General features: G+C 38.0%; 1 long non-coding RNA gene across 3 annotated transcripts in view; it reads left to right on the plus strand.

The window, feature by feature from the left end:
- Positions 1–19,328, plus strand: part of LOC138848530 (uncharacterized) — a 135,852-nt gene that overhangs the window by 69,693 nt on the left and 46,831 nt on the right. For 2 of the 3 annotated variants that reach the window (XR_011386396.1, XR_011386395.1), the window contains exons 2-3: positions 9,535–9,726; positions 15,326–15,628. This is a non-coding gene — a long non-coding RNA (uncharacterized lncRNA). The remainder of the gene's footprint in view (positions 1–9,534; positions 9,727–15,325; positions 15,629–19,328) is intronic. The other variant, XR_011386397.1, reaches the window with a different exon arrangement.

A 19,328-nucleotide genomic window follows, 5' to 3' on the forward strand; every position in this document is an offset into this window, starting at 1 on the left:
TTTAATTGCAGACAATTTCAACGTATGATTTTTAATCAAATGGCATAAACTTCACTTGATTTTCTATGCATATCTATTCTTTTATCAAATGTAGCATAATTGTTTTGCCTTTTATTTCACTAAATTACTTCACATCTGCCTGCCACTCTATTTTGCTCTTTAGCCTATTACTCTGTGCCACTTCCAATAAACAATATATATCTCATATGGTAACATGTGCATATCTATTTTGTTATTTTGTTTGAATGAAGCTCTATTACTTTGGAATATCAATGTCAATGTTATTCTACGGTAAGTATATCCTACCACTGTGAATTCAAAACATCTTGCTTGTTTGTTGTGACATTGTCAAATCACAGAAAATTCTCTAAGTTTTACTGACAGTGTACACATTGTCTTATGCTAGTATACTCATTTTCCCTTCCCAGGGAATATTTGTTTAGCATTTCTGGAATTCTAAGGGATTAAATTGATTTTTCATTGTGAAATGCGAAAGTGTAAATTTTAATAAAAAATTCTTCACAGTATGATTACAGTCATGACCTTTGGTTTTGTAGCTCTGTAATTTTTCCAATTGTCATTTAATTATATTGGACTACAGTTGAAGAAAATACTTTATATCTGCTTGAAACACTGTTATGAGTCTTATATGGTAGTTTAGAATACCTTGTAGTGTTGTTTTGTCAGAACATGTAAACTTCTATTCATTTATTTTCATTTACTAATATTACCTTTATATATTACCAGTATCTTTGTATAGTCCAATGTTAGTCCTGTGAATGGTACATCACTTGGTGGTCCTTTTCTTCATCTTTTTTTTTTTTTAGACAGGCAGAGTGGACAGTGAGAGAGAGAGACAGAGAGAAAGGTCTTCCTTTTTTGCCGTTGGTTCACCCTCCAATGGCCGCCATGGCCAGCACACCTCGCTGATCCGAAGGCAGGAGCCAGGTACTTCTCCTGGTCTCCCATGGGGTGCAGGGACCCAAGCACTTGGGCCATCCTCCACTGCACTCCCTGGCCACAGCAGAGAGCTGGCCTGGAAGAGGGGCAACCGGGACAGAATCCGGCACCCTGACCAGGACTAGAACCCAGTGTGCTAGTGCCGCAAGGCGGAGGATTAGCCTATTGAGCCACAGTACCGGCCCTCCTTTTCTTCTTATATCATTAACTCCCAGTAAAACTTTAGGTTTTCATGGGAGCATTCCAGTTCAAAATTTCTCAGAACCTCTTAGGCCAGTAAATTTAATTACCTTTAAAGGTGACATATTTTTCCTTTTTTGGAACACCATAGGATGTTAAATTTACATGCAATTTTGAACTTAAAAACTGTGAATCTGGATACAGCACCTTTTTTTGTGTTATCCTGAGAACAGGTATGTCATTTCAAGTATTTGTGTTGATTTAAATTTTTAATTTTCTACTTTAATGTAACTGACATGGCTATTCTTCAGAATCCATTATCTATTTATCATTTTATTATAGTTCCTATCAAATGTCAGTTTTACCTATTGTAGTCACAATATGATTTCTTTTTTTACCATCTCTATCTATTTTGTATTCATCCCTTACATTTGAATTAAAGGGTATCAAATATGTGTATCACTAATATCCCAGAGAAAAGCAATGCTATTCTGAAGATCTCCAAGCCTATACATTAACCTTTATCTTCTTTTTTTTTTCTGTACACTAATGTTGAATTTGAAAATGTAGCTTTTGTTACATGAATCTTTTCTATCACCTCACTTTAAAATTAGCATAATCTTTGTTTTTTTGATCTCTTAGTTCCAATATAAAAATAATCATAATGGATTGCTTTCCACCAAATAACAGATTCCTTAAAATTTTGTTTTCACTTAATCTTTGTTTCTAACAAATAGCTAAGTTCTCATAATAAAAATAGTCATGTCAAGCAACAGAACAGAAAAGGAAAGCCCCAAATAAATCCACAAATATATAAACAATTAATATTTGAAAAATGTGCTTTAAAGTTTCCCCGGAGAAAGGACAGTTTCCTTATCTAATGGTATTGGATTAATTAGATTTTCATATACAGAAATTTGGAAAAGATTATTAAGTTACACACTGATGTATCACCTCACTCCTTTTAGAATGTCTATTTTCCAAAAATTATTAAATAACAAATCCTTGTGGAAAAATACCTAATGAACTGTTGGTGGGAATGAAAATTAGAGCCCTTATGGAAATAATATGGAGATTCCTCACAAATAGTAAAGCTGTCATATCTTCCAGCTCTCATGCTTCTGTGAATGGATCCAAAGGGAATTGATTCAACATGTGAAAAAAATACCTGATCCCTTGTTTCTGTAGCAGTCCACACTGGTAAAGAAACTGAATTAACAAAAATGTTCAACATTGATGAACAGGATATGTATACATGATAGAATGTTACTTCGCCATAAGAATAATGATATTTTGACATTTGCGACAAAGCAAATTAAACTGGACATCATTGTGCCAAGTGAAATAACCAAGACAAAAACAAGCATCACGTTTTCTCCTATATATCAAAGAGTTTGAAATTGTGCGGATATCATATTATGGGGAAGTTATAAATAATGCCATCACTCAATTTTACTGCATACATGACAATATAACCTTTTCTTACTTTATGTTCATTGTCATAATTTCACATTATCTGATATTAATGCCTCTATAATATCTATACATGAAGTGATTATGGCAAATTGTCAATTTTAAAAAGATTTAATTATTGCAAAGGCAGAAATACACAGAAGGAGCTTGAGAGGGGAAGGATAGAGAGAGGGGATCTTCCATTCAATTGTTCATCCCCAAATGAATTCAAAGGCCAAGACTGGGCCAGGCTGAGGCCAGGAGATTCAACTGGGATTACCATGTGAGTTCAAGGGGCCCAAGTACTTTGCTCATTGTCTGTTGCTTTCCCAGGCACATTAACAGGGATCTGGACTGCAATTGCAGCAGCTGGGACTCAGACAAGTGCCCAATGGGAGGCTGGTGCTGAATGCATAGGCTCAGCTTTCTATGGCACAGATCCTCCACAGTGTCAAAATTTCCAAATATTAGAATAAATTTGGAAAATTCTTCTAGGACCACACAAAACACTAAATGTCACACTGTACCCCAGGCTTGTGTATAGTTATTAATAAACTTCAATTAAAAATAAAATCATATAATTCATGTTACCATATATATGTGCTGCTATCACCTTTATTTCTGATCATTTTAATTACCTTGGAAACAAGTGCAGTATGCTTTTCCTTCTTCACTATGTTCCCATCCTCTCAACAACAAGCAATGAAGAACATATATTTTCTATACATTTGTCTGCTTTAGGTATCGCATGCATGGACAATGGGATTCAAATATTCTAAGGACCAAGGTAGAGCATACATCTATAAGAGGAGTTTGGACCCTACCTCTTAGCTTCACTTACCCAAGACATAGTTTCAGCAAAAATGATAATGATGATGTCTTCCCCAGCCCAGAAGGGGAAAAAAAGCAGTTCAAGATTTAAATAGTACTCCAACCTCCAAACACATCCTGTAACATCATGGAATTTTTTCTGTCATTATTTTCTAATTTGCTATATATTCTTGTGAACATTTACACAGACACTAACTGCTTGGCATATGTGTTGTTTCTAAGTACTTTTCACAAGTTGTACTAGAATGAAACATGATAGAGCTACATCATATCATGCCAGAATCCTCTCTAGTAATCAATTTTAGGGCTTGAATTCTCAATGCTTTGTGAATTATTTTGGCAAATTGCTCCCTTATAAGGGTCCATTTGCTACTAAAACAAAGTCACATAGTTTGCTGTGGATATGCTAACTTGATATATGTATCACTATAACTTTACCTTTTTGTTTGAAAGACTGTGTGTTATTCACACCCATTATCATTAATTTTGAGAAATTATAAAGTTGTCAAAAAACACCTTTAGAACCATCTTTAGATATTATGGAAAGTGATCAAGAAATTGAAAAATACACAATGTTCTACTGTGAAGTCAGTTTAAATAATGCTTAGAAGATATAAAATACATTAATCAAATTATTTGCTACAGTAATTCAGGATTTATGGAAATGTATTTCCTCTGTGTCATTTAATCCTATTTACCAACTTTGACTAACAATAACTTACAATTTTAAAGGTATTTAGACTGCTTTACAATGCTGTAAGTTGCTGATTATATTTTATTCCTCATAACCTAAGTATTTTTCTTGAATTAAGTATTTTGCATATCATACACTCTAATGTAATAGCAGATTTTGTTGTCAGTTTGTCTACTGCTCATCATTTTTAATGTTTTCTAATATCTGATCTTTCATATACTGTATTAAATTTGAACTCACACATATATCAAACATTTTCATTCTAGTTTGTACATGTGTACACAGCTGTGTATGTGTCTGTGTGTGAATGACCCCATGCTTCACAGAGATAATATTAAGAATATAAGAACTTTGTTTTCACGCCTAAGTGTATATGTAAAACTTAACTATGCAAATACAATGTCTGTCCACAAACTGCTACAAGACCAGCCATTAACTAATACCCACTTATATTCAAAATCCAGTATTTAACTTGGTTATTTGAATATCCGTGTTCTGCACAATTGTCCCATTCAGTAAGAAGAGGTTAAATGTCCTTGTTGCAGGGCAGGCATTGTTCACAGTTCTGTCAACTGCATGTAACATTAGCTTTTTGTTTTGAAAAATCTGAGACTGCCCCTGCACTTACAGTGAATATCTGTAATTTTTGAAGTCATTTTTCACCAACTAAGTTTCATACCAGGCAGCCTTCTCAAAATATTTGCATCAGAGTGATAATTATTGCAAACCAAATACAAAGTTTAGCCCCCTTTAGGTGAATTCAGCAATAAGCAGGAATTGGGTCAACATTCCAAAGTGCCTGCCTGCAACCCACATGAGGTAGAATAGAGAGATAAACACACCTTCTGCCCAGCATGAGACACAGTGCAAAAAAATAAAAATCTACATTTAGTGGTATCCATGAGTTCTCAATTTCTATCCACTCATTAAATCCCTAAAACTCAAGAAATCAATGTCATGTTTAAAATTTAAGAAATAGAGGCTACAATATCAATTATGATAAAAATTGATGGTGATAATAGGAGCTTAAGTAAAACCTACAAATACAAAGTAAATTGCTATTGTAAGTACCAGCAATGAACAATTGGAATTTAAGAGAAAATAATATTATTTTCAATACACAAAAATATAAAGAAAAGCAAGTTGGGCAAAAAAGAGGAGTATAAAGAAGGAGGAAGGATAATGGGAATTAAAATATAAAATCTGTGAAAGGCAAGCACATCCATTAGAGGATGAATAGCCAAACTGTTAGAGTAGTTGGGACCCTTGTGATTCAATGGGAAATTGGAACATACGGTGTGTAGACAAGAAGAAACAGAGGAATGGCATGGGTTATAATCATAGAGGTTTCAGAGACAAAAGAAGATGTTGGCTATAGTTAAATAGTGTGGTGACAACTGAGGGATGAAATGGCTTTAAGTAAAAGGCAAAGGGATAACCAAAGATAGCTGTGAACTATAAGCATAGTGGGAGAAAACACTCCAGGGTAGGAGCAAAGCCACTCTTTATAAAGGAATGGAGACACAGGAGTCCTGACACAGGCTGTATAGATCAGGGAGGTAAGCTACATGCAGAGGGGCTGGAGACACATGAGGTTTGGCATAGGAAGCAAGCACAGTAGGAGATATTGGGGAAAGATGTAGTATAAACAAAAGGGATGGAGACCCTACAACCAGCCCTTGCTGCAGGCACAAGGATAATAGGCTATTAAGAGCTGGCTTGGATGGCAAAGATTTTTTAAATGTCAAAATTGTGAAGATGAACATGCGTCACAGTCACATGGATGGTAAAATTGCTGATCATATATGATTTTCAGGAACAAGACCAGTAATACAGAAAAAGCACAACTTCCGGCCCATATATTTATAACTTTCAAAACATCCAAGGAAGTAAAACATTGCTCAATTTCCAAGATTCATGAAAAATGGCAATAAACAAAGAATATGTTTCAAATTATTTTCTGAATGCAGAATTTGGTGCAGTGGTTTAAAGCCCTGGCCTGAAGCACCAGCATCCCATATGGGCACTAGTTCTAGTCCCAGCTGCCTCTCTTCTCATCCAGCTCTCTACTGTGCCTGGGAAAGCAGTAGAAGATGGCCCAAGTGCTTGGGCCCCTGCACCCATGTGGGAGACCTGGAAGAAGCTTCTGGCTCCTGGTTTGGTATCAGCTCAGCTAGGGCAATTGCAGCCATCTTGGAGGTGAGCCAGCAGGTGGAAGAGTTCTCTCTCTCTCTCTCTCTCTCTCTCTCTCTCTCTCTCTCTCTGTCTTTACCTTTTTCTGTAACTCTGTATTTCAAAGGAAATAAAATAAATCTTTTAAAAAAAGATTGTCTGCAATGAACCTATAATAACATAATTAAAATATAACACTGAAAGCTTTTTCCCTGGAAGCAAAGATGTACAAAACTCTCTCCTTTCTCTTTCTGTCTTCAACAATGTGCTGATGAACAATTAGGAATCATAACAGGGAAAATTTTATGTATAAGAATATGCTTCTAGGGGCCAGCGCTGTAGCTCACTTGGTTAATCCTCCACCTGTGGCTCCAGCATCTCATATGGGCACCAGGTTCTAGTCCCGGTTGCTCCTCTTCCAGTCCAGCTCTCTGCTGTGGCCCAGAGGGCAGTGGAGGATGACCCAGATGCTTCGACCCCTGCACCTACATGGGAGACCAGGAAGAAGCACTCGGTTCCTGGCTTTGGATTGGCACAGAACCGGCCATAGCAGCTATTTGGGGAGTGAACCAACAGAAGGAAGACCTTTTATCTGTCTCTCTCTCTCACTATCTGTAACTCTACCTGTCAAATCAAAAACATTAAAAAAAAGAATATCCTTCTAAGCAACAAACCTGTCAATATATGTATATATGTTAGTGAAACTATTCTACACAGAGATAATCCAATAAAAGTTTAAACAAATAAAAACTGACAAGAGAATTAAGCAAGATAATCGTGTATAAGAGCAATATATAAATCCAATGTGTTATGTTGTATCAGTAAGAACAAAAATGACAATATTAAGTTAAAGAATACAGATCAAGGAAATATCTTCAAGAGAAATAAGAAAAAGAAAGGTCAATCTATGTTTTTGTAATATCTTAACAAAATCCTGGAATTAATATTTTTTTAAAAAAATCAAATGTCATCAAAGAATCAAGAATATATATAATATAAAGAAAGGCCCAGAATACCGTAGATTCAGCACCTTGTTATGCACATGAAGAACATTATTGAGAGTCCATGGGTCACAAGATTTTAACAGGGTCCTTGATAAGCAGCAAGAGAACTCTGGTGTTGTGATCATCAGGGAGGTGAGAGTGGCCTCTGTCTTGGGAGGTTCAAGCTGCAAAGAAGAGGGAGTTTCAGATCTGAAACAAAGCCGAGCTCATCTTTTCCTACACCTGCCACAAACTGAAACTAATGCCCTCATTGTAGGAACTTTTTTGATTGTCTGTGTCTTCTCTGACACTATGTGTGTTCATGGTTAGGGCAAACTTTAAAATCAGGTGCTGTAGGGCAACACTGCAGGACTACACTGGGTCTTCTTTTCTGGCATCCGAATACTAGGATTTCTGGGTTTGTTCCTGTGAGAGGCCTCAAGTTTTTCAGCTATTGCTGCTCTGTGAAATTCCCTCACCATAGGAGCCCTCAGGAGTACAGTGGGTCTCCTTGGAATCCAGAAAGGGGTGAGTGTCAGAGGCCAGTAGTGTCTGTGGCCCAGGAGATTTGAGCTGGGCCTGTAGCCAGGATGCTGGTGTCCTGTGTTGTCTCTAAATGAAACGGGTTTGTGTGAATCCTGGGGCCTCATAGCCTTCCAAATTGATGGTGATAACAGAATCGCTATGGGGAAATGAACTTCCATATATGATCTGATATCCTTAAGTTGAGAAACCAGGTCACAAGTTTACAATTCAGTCCTCTCAGCACAGCTCTTCCTAGGTTCTGAGTCAGTTTTCTTGTTGCTAATAATAGAATAGTACAGACTCAGTAATTAAGAAAGAAATGGTATTCATCTCATGGTTTGGGTCCAAGGTTGGAGGGCAGTATCTGGTGATCATCATCTTCTTGGCAGAGGCTTGGGATGGCTCAGAGACCATATGACCAAGTAAGGGAAGTGCAGGAGAGACAAACACAAATTAGCTTCTATAGCACACACCTGGGGATATTCCAGTACCTCAATAATCACATGAATGGATTTAGCCTAATCACTTCTTATAGGGTCCCACCTGTTCCCACTCATTAATTTCTCTTAACTGGGATTAAATATCCACAGGACTTTAAGAGGGGGGTTAAGTCTGGCAATAAATCCCTAAATAATTCACTCCTCTGGATTCTTTCCATACTGTGTGAAGAGTAAAACCTTTGTAAAGACCAATCATTCTCCCTACCCTCACCTCAAGATTACTTGTGTGAGAACTGAAAATGAAATGCACTCTTGGGCACACAGCATTTTCATTGTGCATCCAGAGTTGGTTTAGTCAAATGATCATTTGTACCAATTGAGAATATATAGGAAGATCAGATTCTGCTGGCTGTAAAAGTGTTTATAAATTTGATAGTTTATTTGTGACTTGTAAGAGAAAAAAAAACAATTCTTTTCTCCTAAATTCATGGCCCATGGATCTAAAGACCCAGATATTTCCTGACCAATTGATATGGCTGTGATTCTGTCTAATACACAAAGTTCAGGCAATAGCTAAGCTTATGCTAATAAGATAGCTGTAGATGGGATCTCTGGATAATTTCAGAATAGGGACTGGTGCCAGAAAAACAAATACATACTTTTCATTGGCCTCTGCCTTGAGTGTTTGGACAAAGATCTGAATCTGTGATGTCTACTAACTCTGAATAATATCAGAATTGAATTGCTTGGAAGTTAATAGGTGTTGTAGATATATTGTTTGATATTAAGCAAACAACATATATTTGGTGTTAGTGACACAAAAGACTGCACACGTCAGAGTCTTAAACTGATTTTGAGTGATTTCTGCTGAGAATTAAGAAACTGGAGGAAGGAGCCAATGCAGACTGTTGGGAGGCAAAAGTAGGAAGTGTGGAACTCTCAGAATTAAATTTTCTGGCTGCTGATGTTTGCCTCCCTCAGTACCTGAGAGTTAATCCAGTTAGTCTACTTCTCCTTTGAGTGATCCCTAAAGTCTGGGAACCTGAGTAGCCTTCTGAGTTTGGGTTTCCTTGTTACTGCGGGATAAACAGGTTGTTTCCCAGAGCTGAGATTTTTATTGTCTTTGTAGAAAGTTGTTGCCTTTTAACTACACTTTGTCTACCTATTTAAACATCGGGTGTGCCATGATCTCAGTGTTAAACATTTAAACTCTTGCATAGAACCCTATTATAGGGTAATAAATCCTGAAAGGAAAGGAAAATGTTGACATCTTTCTTTTGTGCTAAATTTGAATAAGAATGTTCACATCCAGCGCCAGTGCTCGAAGGGGAGTGCCTGCCACACAGACAACAGCGGGGAGGCTTGGGACGTCCAGGGCTCCGAGTCCACACATCGGCACTGGAAGGGGAGCAGACCTGCGTGGAGAGCGTGGGAGCCCACAGTTCGGGACACCAGCAGCAGACTCAACACACCAGCGCTGGAACGCGAGGTGAGCCGAACCTCAATAGCCCGAGACACCGGCAGGCAAGCGGAGAGAGGAGACTAGAGGGAACAACCCCCGGGGGGGGCGGGGAGTTCACCAGGCTAGCTGGAAGAGAGAGAGAGAAAAAAAAAAAGGTGACTGGTACGGACACAGGTTTCTCTCTCTCCGCTCACCTCTCAAGGGCGATCAAGACAAAGAGCAGGCGCTATCTTGGACATACGTCATAAGCAGAGCGACCTCAGGTCTGCACCGGCCCTGAGCCTAGCAGAAAAACCTGACTCTGGGCGGGGCGAATTAACAGGAGATTAGGACCTAGTAAATTTGTGGTGCTACTGAACTGAGACTGTGAAAAAAGAGATGGTGGGGGAGAGAACTCACAGAATTCACGTGAGCACTCTCCAGAGACGCTACAATTCCGTAACTTTGGCAACCCAGTGGGAGACTGAAGGAGAATTTGAGCCCACTCTGAGGGCCGAACAGATTCCCTGTGTGGTCCTTGGGAAAGAGCTTCTGATCTCTGGCTCCTGTGGGTATATCATTTGCCTGCTAACTACCTCCAACTTCGTTCAGCTGTGCAGAATAAATTCCCTTTTGAATCAAAAAAAAAGAGAGAGAGAGAGGGAGGTTTACCACGCCTAACCTGGGAGTGTCACCTTTGGCACACCAAACAGAGCTCTCAGGCCACACCCATCTCAAGCCCTAAGGCTCCATCAAAAACAGATAGTCCACTTAATCTAGAGTCATAGTATAACAAGAAAAAGCACCACAGTGAAGAAACCAAATATCTCCAATATGCCAAATAACAAACGCAAAAACCAAGGTAATAAAAACAAGGAAGTCACCATGACGCCCTCAAATGAAAAAGACACCCCAATTCAAGATAATGAAGATGATGACATAGAAGAAATGCAAGAAGCACATCTCAAAAAATTGATAAGAACGTTAAGAAGTTCTCAAAAACAAATTCTTGAACTACAGAAATCCTTAATGGACAAGATAGAAAATCTCTCTCGTGAAAATGAAATATTAAGGAGGAATCAAAATGGAACAAAACAACTAGTACACAGGAAACTGGGATAGTGACTGAAGTGAAGAATTCAATAGATCAAATGAAAAACACAATAGAGAGCCTTACAAACAGAATGGGTGAAGCAGAAGAGAGAATATCAGATTTAGAAGACAGAGAACAGGAAACGATACAGTCAGACCAAAGAAAAGAAGAGGAAATTAGAAATCTAAAACATATTGTCGGGTATCTTCAGGACACTATTAAAAAACCCAACATTCGGGTTCTAGGAGTTCCTGAAGGCATGGAGAGGGAGAAAGGATTAGAAGGCCTTTTTAGTGAGATATTAGCAGAAAATTTCCCAGGTTTGGAGAGGGACACAGACATCCTAGTACAGGAAGCTCACAGAACCCCTAATAAACACGACCAAAAGAGATCCTCACCACTACACGTTGTAGTTAAACTCTCCACAGTGAAACATAAAGAAAAGATCCTAAAATGTGCAAGAGAGAAACGTCAGATTACTCTCAGAGGATCTCCAATCAGACTCACAGCTGACTTCTCATCAGAAACTCTACAAGCTAGGAGGGAATGGCGAGATATAGCCCAGGTACTAAGAGAGAAAAACTGCCAGCCCAGAATATTATATCCTGCAAAGCTATCATTTGTGAATGAAGGTGAAATAAAGACTTTTCATAGCAAGCAGAAATTGAAAGAATTTGTTGCCACTCGTCCAGCCCTGCAAAAGATGCTTAAAGATGTGTTACACACAGAAACAAAGAAACACGGTCATCAATATGAAAGAAGGTAAAGGAAGGAAAACAAGGAAGGAAACCTCACAGCAAAAGATCACAGGGAATTCAAAGCATATATTAGAACTTATCTTTGGCAAATGGCAGGGCAAAGTTACCACTTATCATTAGTCACATTGAACGTGAATGGCCTGAACTGTCCAGTTAAAAGACACCGATTGGCTGATTGGGTTAAGGAACAAAACCCATCTATTTGCTGCTTACAAGAAACACATCTTTCCAACAAAGATCCATACAGACTGAAAGTGAAAGGCTGGAAAAAGATATACCATGCCAACAGAAATGAAAAAAGAGCGGGCGTAGCCATCTTAATATCAGACAACATAAATTTTACCACAAAAACCGTTAAGAGAGACAAAGAGGGACACTACATAATGATTAAGGGATCAATTCAACAGGAAGATATAACAATTATCAATGTATATGCACCTAACTACAGGGCACCGGTTTATCTAAAAGATTTGTTAACGGACTGAAAGGGAGACTTAGACCCCAATACAATAGTACTGGGGGACTTCAATACTCCACTCTCAGAAATAGACAGATCAACAGGACAGAAGATCAACAAGGATACAGTAGATTTAAACGACACTATAGCCCAAATGGATCTAACAGATATATACCGAACTTTCAATCCTACAGCTAAAGATTTTACATTCTTCTCAGCAGTACATGGAACCTTCTCTAGGATTGACCACATACTAGGCCATAAAGCAAGTCTCAGCAAATTCAAAAGAATTAGAATCATACCATGCAGCTTCTCAGACCATAAAGGAATGAAGTTGGAAATTAGCAACTCAGGAATCCCTAGAGCATATGCAAACACATGGAGATTGAACAACATGCTCCTGAATGAACAATGGGTCATTGAAGAAATTAAAAGAGAAATCAAAATTTTTCTGGAAGTAAATGAGGATAACAGCACAACATGCCAAAACTTATGGGATACAGCAAAAGCAGTGTTAAGAGGAAAGTTTATATCAATAGGTGCCTACATCAAGAAATTGGAAAGGCACCAAATAGATGAGCTTTCAATTCACCTCAAGGATCTAGAAAACCTACAGCAAACCAGACCCAAATCTATTAGGAGAAGAGAAATAATTAAAATCAGAGAAGAAATCAACAGGATTGAATCAAGAAAAACGTTACAAAAAATCAGCCAAACGAGGAGATGGTTTTTTGAAAAAATAAACAAAATTGACACCCCATTGGCCCAACTAACTAAAAAAAGAAGAGAAAAGACCCAAATCAATAAAATCAGAGATGAAAAAGGAAATGTAACAACAGACACCACAGAAATAAAACGAATCATCAGAAATTACTACAAGGACTTGTATGCCAGCAAACAGGGAAACCTATCAGAAATGGATAGATTCCTGGACACATGCAACCTACCTAAATTGAACCAGGAAGACATTAACATTTTGGATTGCATCTAATTGAGAAGTTTCTGTACTGCAAAAGAAACAGTCAGGAGAGTGAAGAGGCAACCGACAGAATGGGAAAAAATATTTGCAAACTATGCAACAGATAAAGGGTTAATAACCAGAATCTACAAAGAGATCAAGAAACTCCACAAAAACAAAACCAACAACCCAATTAAGAGATGGGCCAAGGACCTCAATAGACATTTTTCAAAAGAGGAAATCCAAATGGCCAACAGGCACATGAAAAAATGTTCAAGGTCATTAGCAATCAGGGAAATGCAAATCAAAACCAAAATGAGGTTTCACCTCACCCCGGTTAGAATGACTCACATTCAGAAATCTACCAACAACCGATGCTGGCGAGGATGTGGGCAAAAAGGGACACTAACCCACTGTTGGTGGGAATGCAAACTGGTCAAGCCACTATGGAAGTCAGTCTGGAGATTCCTCAGAAACCTGAAGATAACCCTACCATTCGACGCAGCCATCCCACTCCTTGGAATTTACCCAAAGGAATTTAAATTGGCAAACAAAAAAGCGGTCTGCACCCTAATGTTTATTGCAGCTCAATTCACAATAGCTAAGACCTGGAACCAAACTAAATGCCCATCAACGGTAGACTGGATAAAGAAATTATGGGATATGTACTCTTTAGAATACTATACCGCAGTAAGAAACAATGAAATCCAGTCATTTGCAACAAAATGGAGGAATCTGGAACACATCATGCTGAGTGAAATAAGCCAATCCCAAAGGGACAAATACCATATGTTCTCCCTGATCGGTGACAACTGACTGAACACCAAAGAGGAAACCTCCTGAAGTGAAATGGACACTATGGGAAATGGGGACTTGATCAGCATAGCCCTGACTGTTAATGAACAACTTAATACATTATCCCTCTTAGTAGTTTTTTTTATCTGTTCTACTTAATATGACTGGTTTAATTCTGTAATTAATACACAGTTATTCTTAAGTGTTGAAAATTAACTGAAATGTGATCCCTGTTAAACATAAGAGTGGGAATAAGAGAGGGAAGAGATGTATAATTTGGGACATGCTCAAGCTGACTTGCCCCAAATGGTAGAGTTAGAAACATACCAGGGGATTCCAATTCAATCCCATCAAGGTGGCATGTACCAATGCCATCTCACTATTCCAAGTGATCAGTTTCAGTTCACAATTGATCATAATGAAAGGACTAAGAGTCAAAGGGAGCACATAAACAAGTCTAGTACCTGCTAACACTAACTGATAGAATAAATAAAGGGGAGAGTGATCCAACATGGGAAGTGAGATACTCAGCAGACTCATAGAATGGCAGATGTCCTAAACAGAACTCTGGTCTCAGAATCAGCCCTAAAGGCATTCGGATCTGGCTGAAAAGCCCATGAGAGTATTTCAGGCATGGAAAGCCAAGAGACTCTGGTAAAAGATCTCTGTGAGTGAGATCCCAGTGGAAAGAACAGGTCATCAAAGAAGGAGGTACCTTTCCTTGAAGGGAGGAGAGAACCTCCACTTTGACTATGACCTTGTCTAAACAAGATAAGAGTCGGAGAACTCAGAGGGCTTCCATAGCCTTGGAAACTCATGACTGGAGCATAGGGAGATTACTGATGCCATAGACAGGAGTGTCAATTGGTAAAGTCAACAACAGGAGTCACTGTGCACTTACTCCTCATGTAGGATCTCTGTCCTTAATGTGCTGTGCATTGAGATTTAATGCTATAATGAGTACTCAAACAATATATTTCACTTTGTGTTTCTATGGGGGTGCAAACTGTTGAAATCTTTACTTAATGTATACTAAACTGATCTTCTGTAAAAAAAAAAAAAGAAATTATCAATTCCCAACTTGACTCTCACTGAGATTAAACAGGAAAATAGGTCTGATCTGATTTCATCATCATTTAAAGAAATCATCTATTATTTTTCACTTTATGTTTCTGTGTGGGAGCAAACTGTTGAAATCCTTACTTAATGTATACTAAGCTGATCTTCAGTATATTAAGATAATCAAAAATGAATCTTGATGTGAATGGAAGGGGAGAGGGAGTGGGAAAGGGGAGGGTTGTGGGTGGGAGGGACGGTATTGGGGGGAAGCCATTGTAATCCATAAGTCAGACTTTGGAAATTTATATTCATTAAATAAAAGTTAAAAAAAAAAAGAATGTTCACATCCATAGAATTAAATACCCAGGAAAATATAGAGGCCTTGGTTAGTTCGGGTGGTTTCCAAATCCCTTGTACTTCTGTCCCCACAGATGACCATGTTCTGGTTTTTGTTTGATGTTTTCATTTGCTTACATTCTGTTTCTCTAAACCATGAGTTTTGCTTGCTTTTTTTTTTTTTTTGACAGGCAGAGTGGACAATGAGAGAGAAAAAGAGAGAAAGGTCATCTTTTCTGTTGGTTCACTCCCTAAATGGCTGCTATGGCTGGCACATTGCAGCCAACATGCTGCGCAAATCCGAATCCAGGAGCCAGATGCTTCCTCCTGGTTTCCCATGTGGGTGCAGGGCCCAAGCACTTGGACCATCCTCCACTGCCTTCCTGGGCCACAGCAGAGAGCTGGACTGGAAGAGGAGCAACCGGGACAGAATCCAGCGCCCCAACTGGAACTAGAACCTGGGATGCCAGCACCGCAGGCAGAGGATTAGCCTAGTGAGCTGTGGCACTGGCCTTGCTTTTTGTTTGTTATTTGTGAGAATCTTTCTTGATTTGTGTTCCTCGTCTGCTAATTCTTGGTCAATTTTTTTTTTACATTATGGCAAAATGTTGTCATGTTATAGATTGTGTATAAAATGTGATTCTGTAGGAAATATTGATAGTGCACATGGATTGTCTATCTTTTCATCCATATATACTGATTTGTGTTATTTTACAACTCTTGGATTGATCTTATTCATTTATTTCCTCCATCTAGCGTTAGCTGAGGTATCTGTACAATGACATATTGATAACCACTATTTATCCCTGGTTGTGTATTTATACCATTGTATTTATCTCTTTTGATTAGCACTGCTCAATTCTTGCAGTTTTGAAAGCATTTTTCTTATATATTATAATGCTCTGTTTCTGAACAGTGATATGAAGCATTGTAATAACTTCATAGAATACTACCTGTTCCTCTCACTATGTAACCCCTTTTTAAAATTCCTGACATAAATCCTGATTAAGCTGAAGTGCATATTGCTTTTCCAGGCTTCATTGTACTGGTGTTATAATGGATGGTGTTTCTGAATATTTTTGATTTAATCAATTTATGTCTTCATTTAATCTTTTGAAATCTGTACATATTTATCTTAAGTTGACAAAAATGTAATGTATCTAGTACACAAAATAATGTTTGGAGTATATATAAATAAAGACAACTACCATATGTATTATATGACAGTTTTACATAATGAAAACACATAAAACCTAATGTCTAAATTATTTTTATAGTAGACAACATTATAATTAAGTGTTGTCATCATATTATACTATAGATGTCTTGAAATTATTCCTCCTATACAAAGAAAATATGTTTTCCTTTGACCAAAATGGATACAAATCCCATCCATGTATATTTACATTTCAATGGTTTACATATAGACAGCACAATATGGGGTCCTGGTTTAAATTTAACTGGCATATTTAGATGGTGCACACTTAAAATGATTATAGTTGATATAGTATGCATCATATTTGTTATATTATTTTCTGTGTTATTATTTTATGTCTTATTTACTGTTGATTAGAAATTCTATAATGCAGAGGGAAAAAGATCCTCCAGTTATGGTTTGCTCTCCTACAGGAGTTATGGCTTGGCTAGGCCTAAGACAGGAACCAGGAAGTCCATCCAGATCCCAACCTGTGTGACAGGGATCCAAGCACTTGAACCATGTGCTGCTGCCTTCAAAGTGTGCATTGAAAGCAAATTGAATCAGAATTGGAGCTGTTGGAATTAAAGCTAATGTTTTGATGTAACATGTAGACCTCACAATCAATGTGGTAACTGCTACAACAAACACCCATTCAAATTCTTGTTAATTTTTTTCTGCTCATTTTATTTTTTATTTTTCTCTGAAGGGAGGAGAGAACCTCCACTTTGACTATGACCTTGTCTAAACAAGATAAGAATCTTGTGTGGGAGCAAGCTGTTGAAATCCTTACTTAATGTATACTAAGCTGATCTTCTGTATATTAAGATAATTGAAAATGAATCTTGATGTGAATGGAAGGGGAGAGGGAGTGGGAAAGGGGAGGGTTGTGGGTGGGAGGGACGGTATTGGGGGGAAGCCATTGTAATCCATAAGTCAGACTTTGGAAATTTATATTCATTAAATAAAAGTTAAAAAAAGAAAAAAAAAGAATAGGTCATCAAAGAAGGAGGTACCTTTCTCTGAAGGGAGGAGAGAACTTCCACTTTGACTATGACCTTGTCTAAATATGATCAGAGTTGGTGATCTCAAGAGGCTTCCATGGCCTTGGCGACTCATGACAAGAGCCTGGGGTGATTACTGATGCCATAAACAAGAGTGTCAATTTGTTAAGTCAACAACAGGAGTCAGTGTGCACTTACTCCTCATGTAGGATCTCTGTCCTTAATGTGCTGTACATTGTGATTTAATACTTTAACTAGTACTCAAACAGTATGTTTCACTTTATGTTTCTATGTGGGTGCAAACTGTGGAAATCTTTACTTAATATATGCTAAACTGATCTTCTGTATATAAAGATAATTGAAAATGAATCTTGATGTGAATGGAAGGGGGGAGGGAGAGGGAAAGGGGAGGGTTGCAGGTGGGAGGGAAGTTGTGTGGGGGGGAAGCCATTGTAATCCATAATCTGTACTTTGGAAATTTATATTCATTAAATAAAAGTTAAAATATATATATATATAAAAATTTTATTTGTTTAATTTATTTATGAAAGGCAGAATCACAGAGTGACTCTGCTGGTTTAGTCCTCAAATTCCTTCAAGAGTGCAAATGAGCTTAGCCAAATACAGGAGTTGGTGTAGGCAGCCTTTGGACAAGTCAAGACTAATCTAGGCCTTGAGGAATTCCTGAGATGAGAAAGTCACATACTCCCATCCTGAAGGAGGATGATAATCAAGAACACCCTGTTAAAATTATCTGTGCTACTGGAGGCCCCAATAAGTTGCTTATGTATGTTGTTATCTTTTGTGCTTCTTTGTTCTGCAGCTGGATATGTATAAATACTGCTGGGAATTTAGAATAAATGAGCCTTGATCAGCCTTGTTGGCTTGGCTCCATTCTCTGTGATCGCTTTTCTCTCTTTTAGGTCCCTCTCCCTCCCTTAGGTTCTGTTCAACTGGTGCAGCTGGCCCGCAAAAGTTAGGAACTCAATCTGTGTCCAAGATTCAGTTAGCAGGGACCTTGACCTATCTCCTGCTCCCTTCCATGGTGAATATTAGCAGGAAGCTGGAATTGAGAGTTTAGCCAGAGTACAACATCAGCACTCCAAAGTGGGATGAAGGCATCCCAAGGAGCCTCTTAAATATTGTGCTAAATGCCCAACACCTTGCCTCCTTTTCTTAAGCATAATATAGGATCTCATTTAACTCCATTCTTAAGGTATCTTGAATATATGTCCTTTAATTTTTTCTTTCAGTAATTTCACTGGAGTTGGCCATACCCATTTTCAAATAATCTATACCCAATTTCAAATGACACTATTTTTTGGAAGTTCAGATAGCTTATAAAAATACTCTCAAAACTTTACTGCTACCCTTTATATAATTTCTGACATTAATTTAATGATCACAAATTTTAACAACAATCCTCATTATTGATATTATTATTTAAATAAAGACTAATCTACAAGATCACATGGAAATAAAGAATATAAATATCTTGCTGTACCTTCATTTGCTTTCAGTCTTTCCCTTACTTGGTCTGACAACCAAAACTAAGCTTGTTCTTTCTGTCTGATGAATTATTTTCTTACTCACTTGAGAGAAAACAAGAGACAGTGAAGGAGAGAAAGACCTCTGATTCACAAGTTCACTTCACAAATGCTCACATCTTCCAGGGAGGGATCAGGTCTAAACCTGAGAGCTGTTAACTCACTTCAGGTTTCCATGTGGGTGGCACAATCCCCATGTATTGAGCCATCACTTTGGCTTCTCAGGGTCTGCTTAAATTGGAAGCTGGAGTCAGGATCAGAACCAAGAAATGAACCCAGATCCTCCATTGTGGAATACAATTTTCTTAATTGCTACACTAAACACTCACCCCATTCCTGTTTTTAAACTGAGATATATGGATCCAAGGTTGAACATCATGCCTGTAATTTGACAACAGTATTAAGAAAAATGAAACAGTATGAAAGGATGGGGTTTTGTGCAGTGAGT

Source organism: Oryctolagus cuniculus, chromosome 2 (genome assembly GCF_964237555.1).
Source record: "Oryctolagus cuniculus chromosome 2, mOryCun1.1, whole genome shotgun sequence".
In the NCBI taxonomy this organism is placed as follows: Eukaryota; Metazoa; Chordata; class Mammalia; order Lagomorpha; family Leporidae; genus Oryctolagus; species Oryctolagus cuniculus.